Here is a 19855-nt window from a genome sequence, read left to right on the forward strand (position 1 = left end):
TCGCTCCACACTCTCTGGCAGCGGCGGAGGTTCTCCTGAACCGAAGGAACAGCCAATTCCTTCTCCTGAGCAGGAAACAGAGGGGGTTGATAACCCATGGTAACCTCGAAGGGTGAAAGACCGGTGGCAGAGGCGGTGAGGGAGTTGTGGGCGTACTCTATCCAGGGCAGATGTTTAGCCCAGGATGATGGATGTTGAGCAGCCACACAACGAAGGGTTGCTTCGAGGTTTTGATTGGCTCTTTCTGTTTGACCGTTGGTCTGGGGATGAAACCCTGAGGACAGACTAACGGAAGCACCCAAAGCAGAACAGAAACCCTTCCAAACACGGGAAGTAAACTGTGGGCCTCTATCAGATACGATGTCCACAGGTATTCCATGGGGACGGAATACATGTTGGACTAGGAGGTCCGCTGTCTCACTGGCAGACGGTAATTTTGGTGATGCTATATAGTGGACAGATTTAGAGAATCTGTCCACAATGGTAAGTATAGTATCATTACCTTCAGACTTGGGTAGGCCGGTGACAAAATCCATGGCAATGTGGGACCAGGGACGGCTGGGAACTGGGAGGGGTAGCAGCAGCCCCGAAGGGGACTGATGGGAGGCTTTGCCCCGAGCACAGGTTGAACAGGCTGCCACAAAAGCCCGAACGTCAGTTTCCATTGAAGGCCACCAAAAATGTCTCCTAAGCAGCGTCAACGTGCGTCTCATCCCAGGGTGACCAGCAAAACGGGAGGTGTGAATCCACTGCAACACCTGAGACCGGACCGTCTCGGGAACAAAGAGTAGGTTGGGAGGACCATCACCCGGTCCCGGGTCCGTGGCAAGTGCAGTCTTCACAAGAGACTCGATCTCCCACTGAACAGCCGCCACGACGCATGAGGAAGGCAGGACTGCCTCAGGCTCGCTGGTCTCCGAAGGGTCAGCAAACTGGCGGGACAAAGCATCTGGTTTAACATTTCTTGACCCCGGTCTGTATGTAAGAATAAAGTTAAACCTACTAAAAAACAGGGCCCATCTGGCTTGGCGTGAGTTGAGTCTCTTAGTGGCTTGGATGTAAGCCAAGTTTTTGTGGTCAGTCCAGACCACAAACGGCAATTCAGCTCCATCCAGCCAGTGCCGCCATTCTTCCAGTGCAAGCTTGACCGCCAGCAGTTCCCGGTTTCCAACGTCGTAATTCCGTTCTGTGGGTGACAATTTCTTGGAGAAAAAAGCACAGGGGTGAAGCCTTTGGTCAGTGGGGGAGCGCTGGGAGAGGACTGCTCCCACACCTGAGTCCGACGCGTCCACCTCCACAACAAACTGCAGAGAGGTATTGGGGTGTATCAACACGGGGGAGGTGGAAAACAGTTCCTTCAAAACCCCTACCGCCTGCTCCGCCTCGGGGGACCACCGAAAAGGGACTTTAGGAGATGTGAGTCTTGTAAGGGGTGCCACCACTCTACTAAAACCCTTAATGAATCTACGGTAGAAGTTAGCAAAGCCCAAAAATCGTTGAAGTTGCTTACGGGTGGTGGGTGTGGGCCATTCCGTCACTGCCCGGATCTTCTCGGGGTCCGCCTTCACCTGCCCGCTCTCAATTATGAATCCAAGGAACGATGTAGACTGTTTGTGGAACTCACACTTCTCTGCCTTGACGTACAGCTTGTTCTCCAAGAGCCGTTGAAGGACTTGACGGACGTGTGACTCATGCTCCTCGGGTGACTTGGAAAAAACAAGAATATCATCCAGGTATACAAAGACAAAACGGTTCAAAAAATCCCTAAGAACATAGTTCACCATGGCTTGGAAAACCGCAGGGGCATTTGAAAGCCCAAAGGGCATGACCAAATACTCAAAATGTCCCAGTGGAGTGTTGAAAGCGGTTTTCCACTCATCTCCCTTTCGGATTCGGACAAGGTGATAAGCATTCCTGAGGTCGAGCTTGGAAAACACTGTGGCGCCATGCAGAGGTTCAAAAGCTGAGTTGATGAGTGGAAGGGGATACTTGTTTTTAACAGTTATGTTGTTTAAACCCCTGAAATCGATACAGGGGCGTAACGACTTGTCCTTCTTTTCCACGAAAAAGAAACCTGCACCCAAAGGAGACGACGAGGGACGGATTATGCCCGAGACCAGAGAATCACCAATGTACTGCTCCATTGCCTCTTTCCGGTCGGGACAGATTGTATAACCGACTAGAGGGCAAGGGAGCACCAGGGAGCAGTTCAATAGGGCAATCATAAGGCCTATGTGGTGGTAGAGACAGAGCCTTGTCCTTACTGAAAACCTCCGCTAAGTCATGGTATTCTTTGGGGACAGATGACAGATCAAGAGGAGCTGAGGGAGGAGTTGGGTTACACTTAGTGGGGGGAACCGCTGACCTCAGGCACTCGGAATGGCAGTTAGTGCTCCAACTGAGAATGGTGTGACGTGTCCAATCAATTTGTGGGTTGTGAAGAGCCAACCAGGGGAAGCCAAGGATTAGGGAGGTAGCTGAGCCAGACATAACTCTTAGCTGAATGCTTTCACAATGATTGCCAGAAATCACTAGGGAGACGGGGGTGGTTTGATGAGTTATCTCCGCGAGGAGGCGCCCATCAAGGGCTGTGACCCGGATGGGGGTAGGTAGTGGCTCCATGGGGATACGAGCTTGTGTAACGAACTGGTGGCTAATAAAGTTATCTTCTGCACCTGAGTCTATGAGAGCTGAGAGTGGCAGGGAATGACTCTGGAAACGTAAGGTTACAGGTACTTGTAATCGGGGAATGATGGGTTCAGGATCTAACTCTGGGCTCGCAAGTAGACCCACCGTTACGAGCGAGCCTTGTCTTTTGGCCGCTTAGGGCATGTAGCCAGAATGTGTGTGGCGTCTCCACAGTACAGGCACTCACCCGCCTGGAGGCGCCGTTGCCGCTCAGCTGGAGGTAGTCGAGCTCGACCCACTTGCATAGGTTCCTCCTCTGTGCTCGGGATGGAATCAGGAACAAGAAGCTGCCGACTCCGGAGAGGCGAGACTCGAGTGGTTGAAGGCTGGGGAACTCGTCCTCCTAGATGTGGCCGATCGCCTCTCTCCCGACGCCTCTCCCGCAACCGATTGTCTAGCTTGATGGACAGGGAAACGAGAGAATGTAAATCATGTGGCTCATCACGAGCAGCCAGTTCATCCTTAATGGCTTCATTCAAACCGTTTAGAAATGCTCCTTGAAGTGCCACATTGTTCCACTTGGAGTCCGCTGCCAACGTCCAGAACTCAATAGAGTACTCTGCCACACTGTTAGAACCCTGCCTCAAATTAAAAAGTATCTTGGAGGAATTACCCACATGGTCAGGATGGTCAAAAACAGTCTTCAATTTAGCAGAGAAATCAGCAAAAGTCAATCCAGTCAAAGTTTGATCTGAGCACACAGCCTCAGCCCAAACCAGAGCTTTCCCTCTTAACAGCCCCAGAACATAATGTACCTTAGATGAATCAGTAGAAAACGACAGTGGTCTCTGCCGAAAAATCAAGTCACACTGAAGCAAAAATCCCCGGCACTTGTCCAATTCTCCATTGAACGGTTCAGGCGACGTGACAGGGGGTTCCCGACGGAACGAAGCCTGCCTAGTGTCCGAGGAAACAACTTGGGGTGCATCAAACTGGGGGTCAGAGAGAGATGGAGAACTGATAACAGACAATTTAGAGACGTGTGTAGTTAACTGAGTCACCTGGTTCAGCAGTTGATGATTATCTTCCACAAGAGTCCGAATCAACTGGTCATGCTGTCCTAGCAACGTTCCTTGAGCCTGGATAGCTTGTTGGAAGCTGTCTTTGTTTGCCCCGTGCTGTTTCTCTGTTGGGTCCATGGCCAGATCGTTCTGTTAAGGCTATGGTTCAACCCAGCACTCAGAGAAACCAACACGACAAAGGGAGTGGAAGAAACAAAAATGTTTTAATAAAAGTTCAAATTGTCTTAGTCCAAAAACAACTGAAGTAAAGGAACAGAGTGGGCTAGTCGGCTCCGGAGGAAGGAGAGGCTGAGGCAGGCAGGCAGGCAGGCAGGCAGGCAGGCAGGCAGGCAGACAGACCGACCGGCAGGAAGGCAGGCAGGTTGGGAGGTAGGTCCGAACTGAAGACAAAACAAACGACAGGTAAAGGAGAGTGGAGAGCCAGGCTGAAGACAAAGACAAAAAAACTTTACTGGTGAGCCAAGTTACCGCTCTGGTAAGAACAACGATCTGGCGCCGGTGGAGAGCCATGCCCAGGAATAAGTAGTGCAGGTTGATGAGAGAATAGGATGCAGCTGCGTAGGCAGGAATCACTGGAAACAACCCGCAGCTGCACAGGAGAGGCAGATCCTGAGCACGCCCCCTGCTCCACTCCAGACACACCCACATAAAGGGGACAAACACACATACAACAGAAAAAGAGGGGACAAAACAAGGAGGAAGGGAAACAGAAAAGGGAGAGACAAGCTGCCCACATAACAGCCTTGGTTTGAGGGCAGTGTGGGTTAACTGTCCTGTTACGTAACAATAACATTTTTGGAACAGTAACCAGGTTTCCATCCAGTTTTTATGCAAGTAAAGTTATACGGAATACGGTGGAAACACTGTTATGTGCAAATATTGATATAATAACCATCATATCGAAGTAAACTGTCACGACTTCCTCCGAAGCTGCCACCTCTCCTTGTTCGGGCAGGCTTCGGCGTTCGTCGTCACCGGCCTTCTAGCCACTGCCGCTCCTCATCTCATCATTCCATTTGTTTTGTCTTGTTTATTACACACACCTGGTTCATATCCCCTCATCAGTACCTGTATAAGTGTTCCCTCTGCCCCCTTGTCTTTGTGTGTAATTGTTTATTGTGGAGGATAGTGAAGCTCGGTGGAGCTCTGTGTATTTTGTATCGCCGGGTTATTTCCCTGTGTGTATTGTATTTTGCAGTGCGCCTGTTTTGCGCACTAGAGTGTTTTGACGCATTTCTGCGTAACTCTGTATTTGCGGAATAAAGCCTGTTATTCTGTGATTTAGCCTCCTGCGCCTGACTCCTTCGACATCACCTCATCACATAAACTTGGAGTCACGCAATGATATGGTGTGTGGTCCTCCCACTACAACTCAGGAAACAATGCAGTTTAGGCTATTAGGCTACAGATGAATTTCACAGGGTGGTGAAAGTGCACAGTGATCTTGATGCTCCTTTCCAATAAATGTTGAGGGTCTGATTCTGGTGACATGATGATCGATGCTTGACTGCCGTTTAACAAATTAAAATATTCTTGCTCTTATGAACTTGTGAGCTGTTGGCTAGAACGAATGTGCCAAGACCAGGGTAGGCACATTTGCTATATAATGCAACAGTTTTTGTTACAAAACCATCAGTAGAGTTGAAAATGTGGCAAAAGTTATTTTTACGTGCACTACATCATCACACACATCCTTTTATCCGCAAAACGTCTGTTTGATGGAAACACATCTCTGGTGGGAAAAGGTGCATATTGTTTTATGCAGAATTTAGAAATATTTGCATTAAAATCTGTCGCAAATTGAATGGAAACCTAGCTACTAAGTCCAAACCGTCCTTATTTTTCTTTTTTCAGCACAAGCCACTAAATACTTCCTTGGAACATTTAAAGGAAAGGGATTTAAGAGAGACAGAGAGGGGGAATGGTGAAAGTTAGGCAAATCGTCTGAAAAAAGAAAGGTGGAGAGAGAACACGATACGATAACTTTGCCTTTAAAAGTACACGATGTCAGAGGCAAAGAGAGGAAAACAAAACGTGGATTACAATTTGGAAAGAGAGTCAAAGAAAAAAAAATGAAAGCAGAAGAGGATGAAGAGAATGAGAGAGAGGGGGAGAGAGAAAGATAGGATACATTTTTAATTTTGGTTGGAAACGGGAGCATGGAGCTGGGGTTTGCATGGTTTTGGTGGAGGGAGGAGTGTGGTGGTTCAGAAGTTCTCCAGCGCGAGGCGCCAGTGTGTCCGGCGGGGGACATGACCATGAGCAGCCTCACCCCCCCAGAGCCACGGCCACAACCCCCCCCACCCCCCACAATACACACACATACACTGACTCTAACACACAGACACACTGGCGCGCACATAAATAAAATAAAATGAGACCAAGAGCAGAGAGAACCTCTCTTTTTTACAGAAAGTTTCAACATCAGTGTAGTAGGAGGAGTGAATGCCTGACGCTGCATATGTCTGACTCATTCAGTGGAGAGGGATGGAAGTGTTGACGTAGCTTGGAGATGTGGAGATCCTTGCAGCAAACACAAAATACCTCACATATGATGCTTACGCGTCTTCAAGATCAAGAAGTGTGTGTGTTTCAAAGTTGAAGTGCTGGAGGTACAACTTTGAAAATTGTAAAGGTGGATCTATAGCAATGAAATCTGAGCCCCTAATTGACATCTTGGGATCTTAAGAGTGCAAGGAGTCCATGGCTACCATTCTGTAATGTAGCCTATAAATGGGTGTTCATTCATGGAGTTTATAAATGAAACAAACATGCATATGCAAGTCTTATCCTGTGTGTGTTTGGCCATAATAACTCTTGATCATTACAGAGCAATTCCTTCAGACAGCAATCCTTTAAACAGTCTTGGGTTTGGACCCTGTCTCCTCTCTCCTCAAGAGCCACTGCTGCTGCCAAAAATAACACTGGAGCACCACTCGAACCCGCGCATCACCACAGAGAGCGGCCCAGCCGCGCGAGAGAGGGATCAAAACACACACAAAAAAGGAAACACATCATATTGGGAAAAATATTTTTTTTCTTCATATAACTACTAGTTCCTAAAATATATCTTGATTGTACTGATAACTTTGGCCAAGAGGGAACCCACACATTCTAAAATGTTGAGGGTATGTGTGTGTGTGTATGAGTGTGTGTGTGCTGTACTGTTCATTTTGGTCTCAGTCCATAATTTAACACGAGCGGAAATAAAAGCACATTCATTATCACATTAAATGTCAATAAATTAACAGTAAAACTAACAAATGAAAGGCTTGCAGACAAGGTAAATTAGTGCTGAAAATATGAATAATGGTAGGAGGGGTTAGCCCTGGTTAAGGACAAATCACATAACAAGATTTGAGAGATGTCATTTTCTGCATTTGTTGTCTACTTTGTCAGCTTTAAAAAGCTTTTATCCAGAGCCACACACAGTCAACAACACACAGGGCTAGTTTATTGGATGTAAGCCTTCTCCGGGACTAAAAAACATGCTTGATAGAGACTATCTTGGAGTAAGCTTAATATGGGTTTGGCAAACTAGCCCATGGTCGATGGATGTAGCCAATATTAGGGGATATGAACCCACAACCTTGGGGTTGATCAGCTAAATGTGCAAACCGACTAAGCAATGGATAAAATAACTTCATGGGGCTTAATAATAATAATAATATAATAATAATAATAATATATGCCATTTAGCAGTAATGCTTGCATGCATTTTACGTATGGGAGGTTCCAGGAATTGAACCCTCTACCAACTGGTGCTTGAAAAGGACATTCTTTATGTTAGAGGTTGATGCATAATTTCCACATATTGTACATGTTCATACTTTATATCAGGGGTCTTCAACTATGTTTTGCCCAGGGACCCCTGCCGAGGCTAACCAACGACCCAGGGACCCCCATCATACGTTAGTAATATTATACATTTTTTCACGTCTTGTCTTATTATCAGGATAATTATAATGGCAAGGAGAAGTAATCAACATTTTAATCAACATTTTAATCAACATTTAAAAATGAAAAGATTTGGTAGATAAGAGTGGAAAGGAGGGGTGCTCGACAACAAAGCCAAAAATCATGAAAAGGGCGTACCAAGAAGATTCAAGACAGAAAAGAGTTTGAGCACTCAACAAAAAAGGCAGAGGATAATATATTTTAGCTCTCTTTAATCCATTGTTCAGGATGAGTACAGGTGAGTACGTTTCGACACTGACGAAGACGTCAGCTTGACGTCAAAACGTTAGTCACCTGTACTCATCCTGAACAATGGATTAAAGTGAGCTAATAAATAAATAAATAATTATCTTTTATGTTGAGTCCTCCAACTCCTTTCTGCCTTGAATTTGTCCTTTTGGAGATTTGGTATATACTGTATTTTGTCATTATTTGGACTTCCCCACATTATAATTGTTAGTGTAAACTCTAACATAGCCTATTAGCTAGAAAGGTAACTCTAAATAAATTTTCGCTAAGAGCATCTGTTTAGCTGGTTAAAACCCCCTAGAGTCAGTGGCGACCCGTCATTCAGGGCAGGTGAGCCCCACCTGTTTTGAGCCCCACATTTCTAGCTAAAAAACAAACAAAAAAACAAAAAAAAAACGTTTATTTATTTTTGGGCTTGCCTGTTTTGCATGTTATTTTGGCATTAATACATGACACATATCAGTTTGCAAACAATTTAAATATATATATATATATATATATATATATATCATTGAGTTTTTAAAGCCGCATACAAACATTGTCTGTTTTTTGTTTACTTGAGTAAATCAGCTCCAAAATGCAGGCGTTTCAGCCTAGCTCAGTGCTTTCTGTGGTGGTGGGGCAGCCAGCGGAAAATATGGAGCGTTGCGCCGTGATTTGCTCAGTGTTCTGTCACTCATGGGGACACTACATCACCGCCAAGTCTAAGGGTAGAGCTCGAAAATGCAAACCCCTTGGGTGCTGCCATAGAGTTACATTAGAAGTGCCCATCCAAGAAGGCTCAAGGTCATTGGCCACAGATAAAATGACATCAAATCATGTTATATCTACAGTAGCTTTGATTGGACTGATCATGTCAACATCATACTTTCAAAATCTTAGCTAGCAGTCTTCATGATGAATCAAGTCGACAAACTATTGGCAAATCCTTTTTAATCCTTGTCATATGAAGATAAATAATGAAGTGAAATTATAGATAAAATGTATCGGTGCTCATAGGCCATTGGACATAAACATTACACAACAAGTTGGGAATCGCAAATTCAACAATGAGTGGTTTGAAAGGAATCAGTGGCTAACTGCAAGCATTGCAAAGCAAATCACTAGCCTGCTATTCAGTGGAGTGGCTGTGTGTTTTTTCCCCAGAGTTCCCAGTTGTCTTGTAAGCTCCATGAATCAAGAGATTGCCAGACTTCGATGACAGAATTTGCCCACAAAGGACCGCCGCACCACCTTCCTGTTCAAGTGAGCACAGCACAACAAGGTGAGTCCAAAAATGTATTGTATGCTGCTGCATAAATGATGTAATATGCCAGGGAGATATGTATACTGTAGCTAAGAAAGTAATACTAAGTGTATGTTGTGTAGAAAGCTGTTAGTAGCCCATGTGCCTAACCCTAATCATTTGGTCTATTTTCACCTCTTAATTTTGCCAACTGTTCTGACTTGGTGGTGCATATGTAGCCTATAACCTGTTTTAGAGAAATGTAATCATCAAATATTGTAAGAGCTTTCATTGTGTCACGCCCTGACTTATGGGACTCTGGTATGTTGAGTCAGGGTGTGGTGTTCTATGTTGTGTTTTCTATGTTTTCATTCTAGGATTGTATGTCTATGTTTGGCCGGGTGTGATTCCCAATCGTAGACAGCTGTCGCTCGTTGTCTCTGATTGGGGATCATACTTAGGCAGCCTATTGGCACTCGTTAGTTGTGGGATCTTGTTCCGTGTGTAGGCTTGTTTTGTGTTTAGCCTTAGGACTTCACGTGTTGTTGGTTTGTTAGTGTGTTTATCGTTGTAATAAACATGTACGCATTTCACACTGCGCCTTGGTCTGACCCGTCCTTCAACGACTGCGACACATTGTCTGCTTATATGCCCCCTTTATTTATCTTACGGTTCTGACTTGGTGTACAGGGAGAACACTGAACAAATAGTTATATTGTCTACATCCGATGTAGCTCGCTCATTAATGTCTTAATCGAAATTACGGATTGCCTCTTATCCGCTTGTCATCCCCTTATGCCATAGTTTGTACATCTCAATTGTCAGTAGCAACCACATTTGTTTAAGCAAGTCAGCCATATCAGCTATATTTTTTTAAGAGGCAGTAAATGAGGCTGCCAGACAAGGCTCCGCTGATAGCCAGATGTAGCAGTGATAAGGTGTTGGGACGGATGTTGGGACTCTGCTGTTGGGAAAGCTTTATGTAGGCCCTAACAGTTTGTGGGCACCGTCTGTCACAGTTATAGTGCAATTAATGTATTATTTAGTGTTGTGTTGTGTAGTTTAGTGGCTTTGCTGGCATGCATCCCACATTTTTTTGGATTGCCCCACCAAGATTTACATGCTAAAATCACCACTGCCTAGAGTCGATGTCTGCGCCCCCACGGAAATCAAATTAGCATAATAAAAAAATCCTCAGCAAAATCCATCAGTTTAAACTAGAGATATGATATGATATATTATCATTATATTATATATTATATATTATTATCTCTGTAGTCCGAACTAGTATGACCCATATATGGAAAGACGAACACGTACATGTTGGTTGTTTTGCTCTAGGATGCTCACAAGCCTCACAAAACTAGTCTGAAGGTAGCCGGGTACTAGTTTAAAAAACTAATGGAAGTATATACTGAGTGTACAAAACATTAGGAACACCTAATATTGAGTTGCACTCCCTTTTGCCTTCAGAACAGCCTCAATTCGTTGGGGGCATGGACTCTACAAGGGCTCTAAAGCGCTCCACAGGGATTCTGGGCCATGTTGACTCCAATGCTTCCCACAGTTGTGTCAAGTTGGCTGGATGTCCTTTGGGTGGTGGAACATTCTTGATACACACGGGAAACTGTTGAGTGTGAAAAACCCAGCAGAACTGCAGTTCTTGACACAAACCAGTGTGCCTGGCACCTACTGCCATACCCCGTTCAAAGGCACGTAAAAATGTTGTCTTGCCCATTCACCCTCTGAATGCCACACATACACAATCCATGTCTCAATTTTCTCAAGGTTTAAAAATTATTTAACCTGTCTCCTGCCATTCATCTACACTAATTGAAGTGTATTTAACAAGTGACATCTATGGGATCATAGCTTTCACCTGGATTCACCTGGTCAGTCTGTTTTTTACACTCAGTGTATATGGAGATAGATTAGTGCCTGAAATATGGGGTTAAATACATGTTTAAAAAATATAGAAATAGTTTCCTGATCTCTCAGATATAGGACACTTCAATAAACTTCCTTCAGATATATTTATTTAACTGTCTGTTTATCCATGTACAGTATTAAGCTGTTATTCAAAGCATTTCTATTGGCTAATAGAAGTAAAGCCTAATTCAAAAAAAGGTATATATATTTTTTGATACCTAAGGGGTCCTAAAATTCCAAATCAAATAGCAAAATGATCCTTGGTATGACCATCTTAAAACAATTCCATGTTAGCTTAGTAGAAGCCCCCCCCCCCCCCCCCCAAAGGTTAGCTATGTGTTGGCAGAAATGTATCTCCCCCAAAATATGTTCCACTTTCCTTTTGATATTCACATTTCTGCGGACCCCCTGCAGTATCGGACTCCTAGGGGGCGGCGGACCCCCGGTTGAGTACCCCTGCTTTATATAAACCAAAATGTACTGTTCCAATTCCTAACGAAAGACATCACTAGTTAAAATAAATAATATTACATAGCTTTTTCTGCTTTTAGGACATATTTCAGACACACAATGTTTCCATTCAAGTCTTTTTCTGACTTATCAGCCTCTAACTTGAAGAATCAACTCTGTTTCTGAGGGACAAAAATCGTCTGGAATGGTCAACATCTTAGCTAGCAAATAGTTGAGTACGGTAGCAGATTTGAAATAGGTCAAAACCTAAAATATTTTTGGGGTATTTTCTCTAGCAGTCAGACGAACAGACTCACACATGCATGCACAAAAACACACACACGGATGGATGCCCCCACCACACACAAATACACACACACTGCTCCCATGTGGCAGTGAGGCCAGGCAGTACAGCGTGCTCTGCTCTGGTGATAAAACAGCACATGGTTGAGGGTATACCCAAGAATGGATCCCAAATATGTGCTTGTCTTGTGGAAAGATGGGAAACAGAGAGGAGAAGAGGAGGCTGCTGCATATGCATTCCAACAGTCTACAGGTACAAAAGCGTACTTTAGAAAAGGTACAATTTGCCTTAATAGGGAACCACCACAGTGACATAGCCATACAGTGCATTCGGATTGTATACAGACCCCTTGCCTTTTTCCACATTTTGTTATGTTACAGCCTTATTCTGAAATTGATTAAATTGTTTTTTCCCTTCATCAATCTACACACAATACCCCATAAAATGGAAATATATAGTAAGTATCCAGACCCTTTACTCAGTACTTTGTTGAAGCACCTTTGGCAGCGATTATAGCTTCGAGTCTTCTTGGGTATGACGCTACAAGCTTGGCACACATGTATTTGGGGAGTTTCTCCCATTCTTCTCTGCAGATCCTCTCAAGCTCTGTCAGGTTGGATGGGGAGCGTCGCTGCACAGTTTTTTCAGGTCTCTCCAGAGATGTTTGATCGGGTTCAAGTCTTGGCTCTGGCTGGGCCACTCAATGACATTCAGAGACTTGTCCTGAAGGCACTCCTACATTGTCTTTGCTGTGTGCTTAGGGTCATTGTTCTGTTGGAAGGTAAACCTTCGCACCAGTCTGAGGTCCTGAGCAGGTTGTTATCAACGATCTCGCTGTACTTTGCTCCGTTCATCTTTCCCTCGATCCTGACTAGTCTCCCAGTCCCTGCCTCTGAAAAACATCCCCACAGCATGATGCTGCCACCACCATGCTTAACTGTAGGGATGATGCCAGGTTTCCTCCAGATGTGACAATTGGCATTCAGGCCAAAGAGTTCAATCTTGGTTTCATCAGACCAGAGAATCTTGTTTCTCATAGTCTGAGAGACCTTTAGGTGCCTTTTGGCAAACTACAAGTGAGCTGTCATGTGCCTTTTACTGAGAAGTGGCTTCCGTCTGTCCACTCTACCATAAAAGGCCTGATTGGTGGAGTGCTGCAGACATTTTTTGGTACCCTTCCCCAGATCTGTGCATCAACAAAATCCTCTCTCGGAGCTCTACGGACAATTCCTTCGACCTCATGGCTTGGGTTTTGCTCTGACATGCTCTGTCAACTGTGGGACCGTATATAGACAGGTGTGTGCCTTTCCAAATCATCTCCAATCAATTAAATTTACCACAGGTGGACTCCAAGTTGTAGAAACATCTCAAGGATGATCAATGGAAACAGGATGCACCTGAACTCAATTTCGAGTCTTATAGCAAAGGGTCTGAATACTTATGTAAATAAGGTATTTCTGTTTTTTATGTTTAATAAATTAGCAACCATTTCTAAAAACCTGTTTTCACTTTGTCGTTATGGGGTGTTGTTTGTAGATTGATGAGGATTATTATTTTTTTATTCAATTTTAGAATAAGGCTGTAACGTAACAAAATGTGGAATAAGGGAAGAGGTCTGAATACTTTCCGAATGCACTGTATGTTCCTAGTAAGTGACAAAAATGTACCTATACCATAGACCAGTTAAACTGGTACACTTCCACTCCAAAAATAACTAACTGAAAGCCATGCCCCCACTAAGCCACACCTACAATATAATTGTGCAGTGTTTCTTGCCTTTTCGAGTGAATTGTATAGTTACCACCCATGACCGTATTTGATAGTAACAGAGACATGGTTGTTGAATTCATTCATTTTCAGTCCTGTGGCCTTCACCAAGTGAGTTCCTAGGCGTATGTTATCATTCAAATGAAACTCTATGACAATACATTACATATCTCATAAGGCTTTATTTTAAGGCCTAGTTTAACCTTAATACAGTGGCCTGGTACTCATGGTTTATACAAGCCACATCAGGCCTGCAAGTAGGGTTGCAAAATTATGGTAACTTTCCCATCATTCACAGATTTTCAAGAAATTTTGTTTGAAGGATTTCCTGCTTATTCCCTCCCGTTTGGGAGTTTTGCAACCCTACCTGCAAGTCACATTATGCTGGCTTGTAAAGTGATGTGCAAGTCCTACTGAAATCCAGCCAGAGTTAGGATAACTGGGTTAGAAACATTGTAAGGAGACTAAGCCATTTAACTGGAACAACCATTTCAGTAACCGGTGCAAAAAATCAAACTAACTGATTGTAACGTATATGCAGGGAGTCAGGTGCACAAGGTGAGTTTAATAATAATAATAATAAACAAATACAAAACAGGAGACACTTACTGAACGTAACCAAAACCAATACTGCTTGATGACTGAGGCTGCTGAGGGCTATATGAAGGGAGAGAAATAAGGGTGGTGATGAAGTCCAGGTGTGCTTAACGATGGGGAGCAGGTGTGCGCAATGATGGTTGTCAGGTGTGCGCAATGTGGGTTGCCAGGACCGGTGGTTAGCAGACCGGCGAGGTCGAGCGCCGGAGGGAGGGAGCAGGAGTAGGCGTGACACTGATTGGATTAGTTAAAATTCGTCATTGTACCTTATTCGTCATTGTACCTTATGGTATTGAGGTTATTGAGGTTATTGAGGGTACGCAAATACGTTTGTACCCTGGGAAACAGAAATGTACCTTCACGTACCCCTTTTTTTTTAGAGTGAGTCTGATTATTGTACCTTTATATTCAAATTATTGGGTAAAAAATATACCGTTGTAATTAGCAATGTCAATGTCCTTATCCATTATTGAATAATTTAACCAAGTCTCTGATTAAACAATAATGTCTGGGTTCGTGTCATGCATCCAGATATTGATAAAGTCCATCTTTGACATCATACTTCGCACATTTAAATGTAACAAACCCAGCCCTTTGCGAGACTTAAAAACAGCTGGGGTGTCCATATTTACCCTAACCAGGTCGTTATAAACTTGATCAATAAGTAAGTCAGGAGATTTCATAGGAATAGAAATTAAGTTATCAAAGCTTGCCCCGACGGGCCTGCGGCTGCATATATTTGGTGGCTGTTTAAATCCTATTGAAATTAAGACAGGGATAATGTAGATTTCCTTGACTTGACTAGAGTATTTAACATCAGAAACAATTTTATGTGTGATGATGGTTGTGATAACCTGGGTAGAGTGCAGGTTATATCCCAGTCAGTCTCTCAGAGCAGCCTTAAAATGGCCATGCAATGTATAAGCCCCAAGATAGTTTGGGTGAATTCCGTCTTCTTTGTAGAATCTTTTCTCTTTCCAAAAAGTGTCAAAGTTATCAATAAAGACAACATTGACAGAGTGACAATAGCTCTTTAGCCAGACCTGAAGTGATAGCAACCTACTGAATCTACCATATCCACGTCTCATCGTGGATATGGGACGCGATATAATGGGACGCTTGTTTAGGTATTTCAGTTTTGCAATTACTTCCATGAAGTCACTTTTAAGCAGTTCAGAGCTAGCCAACTTAGTGTCATTAAATCGCACATGTGCTATAACAGTATCCATCTGTGGATTTTGGTTTATGGCTCCAGGAAGTAGCGTAGTGATATCCTTTACTTTTGCACCTGGATAGCATAGGGTTCTAATCCCTGGCAAGGAGATATTCCTTACCATTGAGCTTCCAATGATGAGCGTCGGTCGGATCCCCCCGCTACCGTATCTCCGATCAGCGACAGGAAATCGGCTGGGGAGAAGGCCGCATAGATCCCGATTGCCGTGGGGTAGTCGCCAGCCGCCCGGCACCCTGAACACGAGAGCCCATAGTGTAGCTCGTAGTGGAGGTAGTCGTCAGTGTAGAAGCTACAGCATCTGCGTACCCGGTGTCCATACGCCCTGAGGAAGACAACGATTTGGCTCAAAACGATTTGAGAGTTTAATATCACAACGCTGAGAGAAAAAAAACGGAATGCTGGGGTTCGGGTCTCTTCCTCCTCCTTGATCCAATCACACTCCATTCATGCCCACCAGGGGTAGAGCTGATAGCATCCGACTTTTGGCTTGGTTCAGAAGGCCGTAAGGTAGGGAAATGCTCAAGTTCCGTAAACATTCCATTACAGTCGTCTCTTTGAAAAGAGGCATCAACAAATGCGGTTAAACGTGAGGCGTCCTAATTCAAAATTAGACGCTCATCCAGATGTTTAATTTCCTCAAGTAAAGTAATGATCCTCTTCTTGGCAGCATTTAGTTTGTGCCATTTGACACAGGTGAAGTTTTCAGAAAAGTCCTTCACTGGGATGACTGTGAACATGTCACATAAAATGCATTTCATGGCCTTTTGGTCGGCGATAGAGTCAAGGGAGTTTTCACTGCTATGTGTAGAAGCAGGAGAACACACTTTACTCAATTCAGCCATTTCGCTTGCTAGCCAAATAGGCTACTAATAGGATCCAGGGACAAATCTAGCGGTCCCAGCACTGTGGCTATCTGCGTCGCTGGATCCAAAATAAATAATAAAAACTGGATATAATATAATACATATAAAATGAAATAATTATATAATAATCAGATAATTAAAAGTATTCACTAAAACCATTTGTCAGAGAACCACCACGACTAAGGGCTGTATTCAGTTACTCCAGTTACTCCGCGTTGCGTCGTTCATATGAAGATTTGAACACAGTCAACTGAGGGAAACTTGGGATGCTGTCAACAACTGTCAATATCAACTGGTAGTAGAGAGTGTAATATTTTTGCACCCCAGGGAACAATACTGTACCCTAACCGAGCTTAGCGTGAGCTCTGATGACTTTAACCATGGCTTTGCTGATGTTTCAATGCTGAGGGAGAGGGACAGATAGGGAGCATACCTCACTATGGTCCTGCTGTGTCTGTTTCCATGCAGACAGGGGACGATGGGGACATTCAGGGGGTACGGGGCTCAGGGAACTGTCTATCAGTTAATAGAGTAGAGTGAGCTCTGTCTGATGACAAACTCAGATGCAGGGAGAGAAAGTATTTACCATAGATATGTATAGAGATCGTAACCAGGGACGGATTGGAACCAGAAATCGGCCCTGGCATTTTTAACACACCAGCCCATTTTTTATCTTGAGGACCCCACACCGGCCCATTTTTTTTTCCTTAGGGCCCTATTATTAGCCAAATAATGAACATTTAATGCTAAAAACCGAAGTTAGACAGACCCACTGTGCAAAAGATTGACCAACCCATCTCTATGGTCTTTACAGACTACAGTACATGGAAGGAGCACAGACGCAACCAGAGGCTCTTGGTTCATCATTCAAAAGCCAATGTTTCCATCTAGTGGTTGTATTTAATACAAGAACTCAAAAAGTTGAGACCGGTAGACAGACAGAGAAATGCACAAAGCCATACACCCACAGACACAGACACAGACAAACACAGAGACACACACAGACACAAAGACACACACACAAACACACACACACGCACACAGGAATTCAGGGAAGCCTAGGATAAACATTTTTATGCCCTCCTATGAAAGGTCAGTGGACCAAGATTCAAAGGTCTGCTGCCTCAGTTTTTATGATGGGAATTTGCATTTACTCCAGAATGTTATGAAGAGTGATCAGATGAATTGCAATTAATGTGGACATCTTCTTCAATTAAACTCCCATTAACCTGGACATCCGCCTCATCCGGATATTCTGCTATCGGCCTTAAGCCAGTACCTAAGGTTTCTTATTACATTCATGGTCCTTCGATTCTCTTCAACCCTACCCCTATTTTTCATCCATTATTGCCAGTTTGTAGAATTTTAAACACTTTTTTGGAGTTTGAAATTGGGATCCTTTGCTCCTTTGTGCAGACATTGAAATTAATAATATTGAAAGTATTTAGAAAATCCCCAAAACAAATCTTTTCCCTTATTAAATTCCCTTAAATATACATTCTAAGCTCAACAAAATAAGTATTTATTTCAACTATAAAAATTACATTTCAATGGGGTGGTGTCATGACCACTGGAGTCATACACCTTAACAGTACCTACCTGGCAGTGAAGGTTACTTACCGTGACCCAGTGGTTAGCCTTGAGATTGACTATTTGGACAAACCCCTGGGCCAGTGTTGGTACTGCTGACAGCATGGTGATGCTGCCCACCGCGAGGAGGCCTCCTACTTCTGGATGCTGCACCTGCAAAAGAGCTTGAACATGATCAATTGTAAAATTGTCTAACCAGGAGTGTGACGGAAGAATGACCCCCCCGAAGGTCCTCCATCCGGCCACAGAGAGCAGCTGGCCTTACCTGCCCCTGTTGGACACTAGTGATGAGAACCTCACTAGTGTCTTCTAGTCCAGTGACTGGACTTACCTGCCCCTGTTCCTCCAGTCCGACACAAGCCACCTGTGAGAACATTTGATGGATTAGTGCAGTGTTATGAAGGGGAGATATGTACTTTTCAACCGTTTTTGAAAGTATAGCCTACCTCAAGCTGGTCCCCTTCCGACTCAGAGCACAGAGAATCAGACTGATCTGAACTCCCTCTCTGGTTGACGGGATACCTCCTGGGTGGCTCGGACAGTCGATGGTCCTAAAGTCATTTGGAGAGGAAGTTTACATACACTTAGGTTGGAGTCATTCAAACTCGTTTTTCAACCACTCCACACATTTCTTGTTAACAAACTATAGTTTTGGCAAGTCGTAAACTTCTGACCCACTGGGAATGTGATGAAATAAATAAAAGCTTAAATAAATCATTCTCTCTACTATTATTCTGACATTTCACATTCTTAAAATAAAGTGGTGATCCTAACTGACCTAAAACAGGGAATATTTGGCTAATGTGTATTTAAACTTCCGACTTCAACTGTAAATTGAAGAGGTACATTTTTATGAGCTCAGCATAACTACCATTTCTTGCTTTCTCAAATGTCAACCAAAGTTTAACATACTTTCTTTCACAGGCTTTACCGAAGTGTAGGGCGTCAGGGCTGTCAGTGGTCGACCGTCCAACTGGAGAAGATTGTTGGCTTCCACTGAGGTAACCCTTATGAAGACAAAGAGATAAATGGCAGTGTTAGGAAAACTTAAACTAGCTTCAGGTTATTTTGTGTGCAAATTCAAATAGTTATTATCTGAGATTTTTATATTCACCTTAATGGATGATGACCCCAGCGTCCTTCTCAGCCCATGCCTGAACAAAGTCCTCAAAGTCAGTCTGATCTGGTTCGACAACTTCCACCACATCAGGTGGAGTTTCAGTGATCTGAAAGTATGTTATTCAAAAATAGCAATAGACAAACAATAACACATTAAGTCAATCACAAATTTGAATGACTTCAGTATATGCAATAATTTGATATAATTGTATATACGATTGCTTTGTTTACCTCAGTCAACAGCTGCGGCTCCTGTCCGTATAGCAGGCGATAGGGCGAGTACTTGATGGAGGCCTGGACACTGCTGTTGTGGGCAAAGAGAATTACCTTCAGGTTTTCCTCCCACCGTTTCTAGTACCCGTCAAGAGACTTGCCCATGGCAGTCTTGAGTGTCTGGTTGGTCCGTTCATCCAAACCTGGAGGAGGGGGTAGGAAAGGGATATCTATTGACAATGTAAGATATTGAAATTTGTCTGTACCATGAAAAAACTATAAAAACAAATGGTAAAAATACAAAAACAAACCGTTGGTCTGTGGATGATATGCAGCGGAGACCCAGTGCTTCACCCCCCAGTCCTCAAACAAGGCTTTGTTGGTCTAAAGAAAATCGCACATCAGTAAATAAACTTGGCTATTTTATAGTTGGTGACAGAATATAGCCTATAATATTATTACCTTGTTCCAGAGTTCACGACCTCGGTCACTCAAGATGACCTCAGGAGCACCGTGGGTGTTGAAGATGTCCATCATCGCCTTGGAGGTGGCCTCGCCAGTCTTGTCCTTGATGGGTATTATACAACATGAAAATCGATATTTGGTTCCAAGCACCCTTTTTAATGGGTTACAGAAGGGAATTTAGAG

This window comes from Coregonus lavaretus, assembly GCF_964263955.1.
Source record: "Coregonus lavaretus genome assembly, chromosome: 8".
NCBI lineage: Eukaryota > Metazoa > Chordata > Actinopteri > Salmoniformes > Salmonidae > Coregonus > Coregonus lavaretus.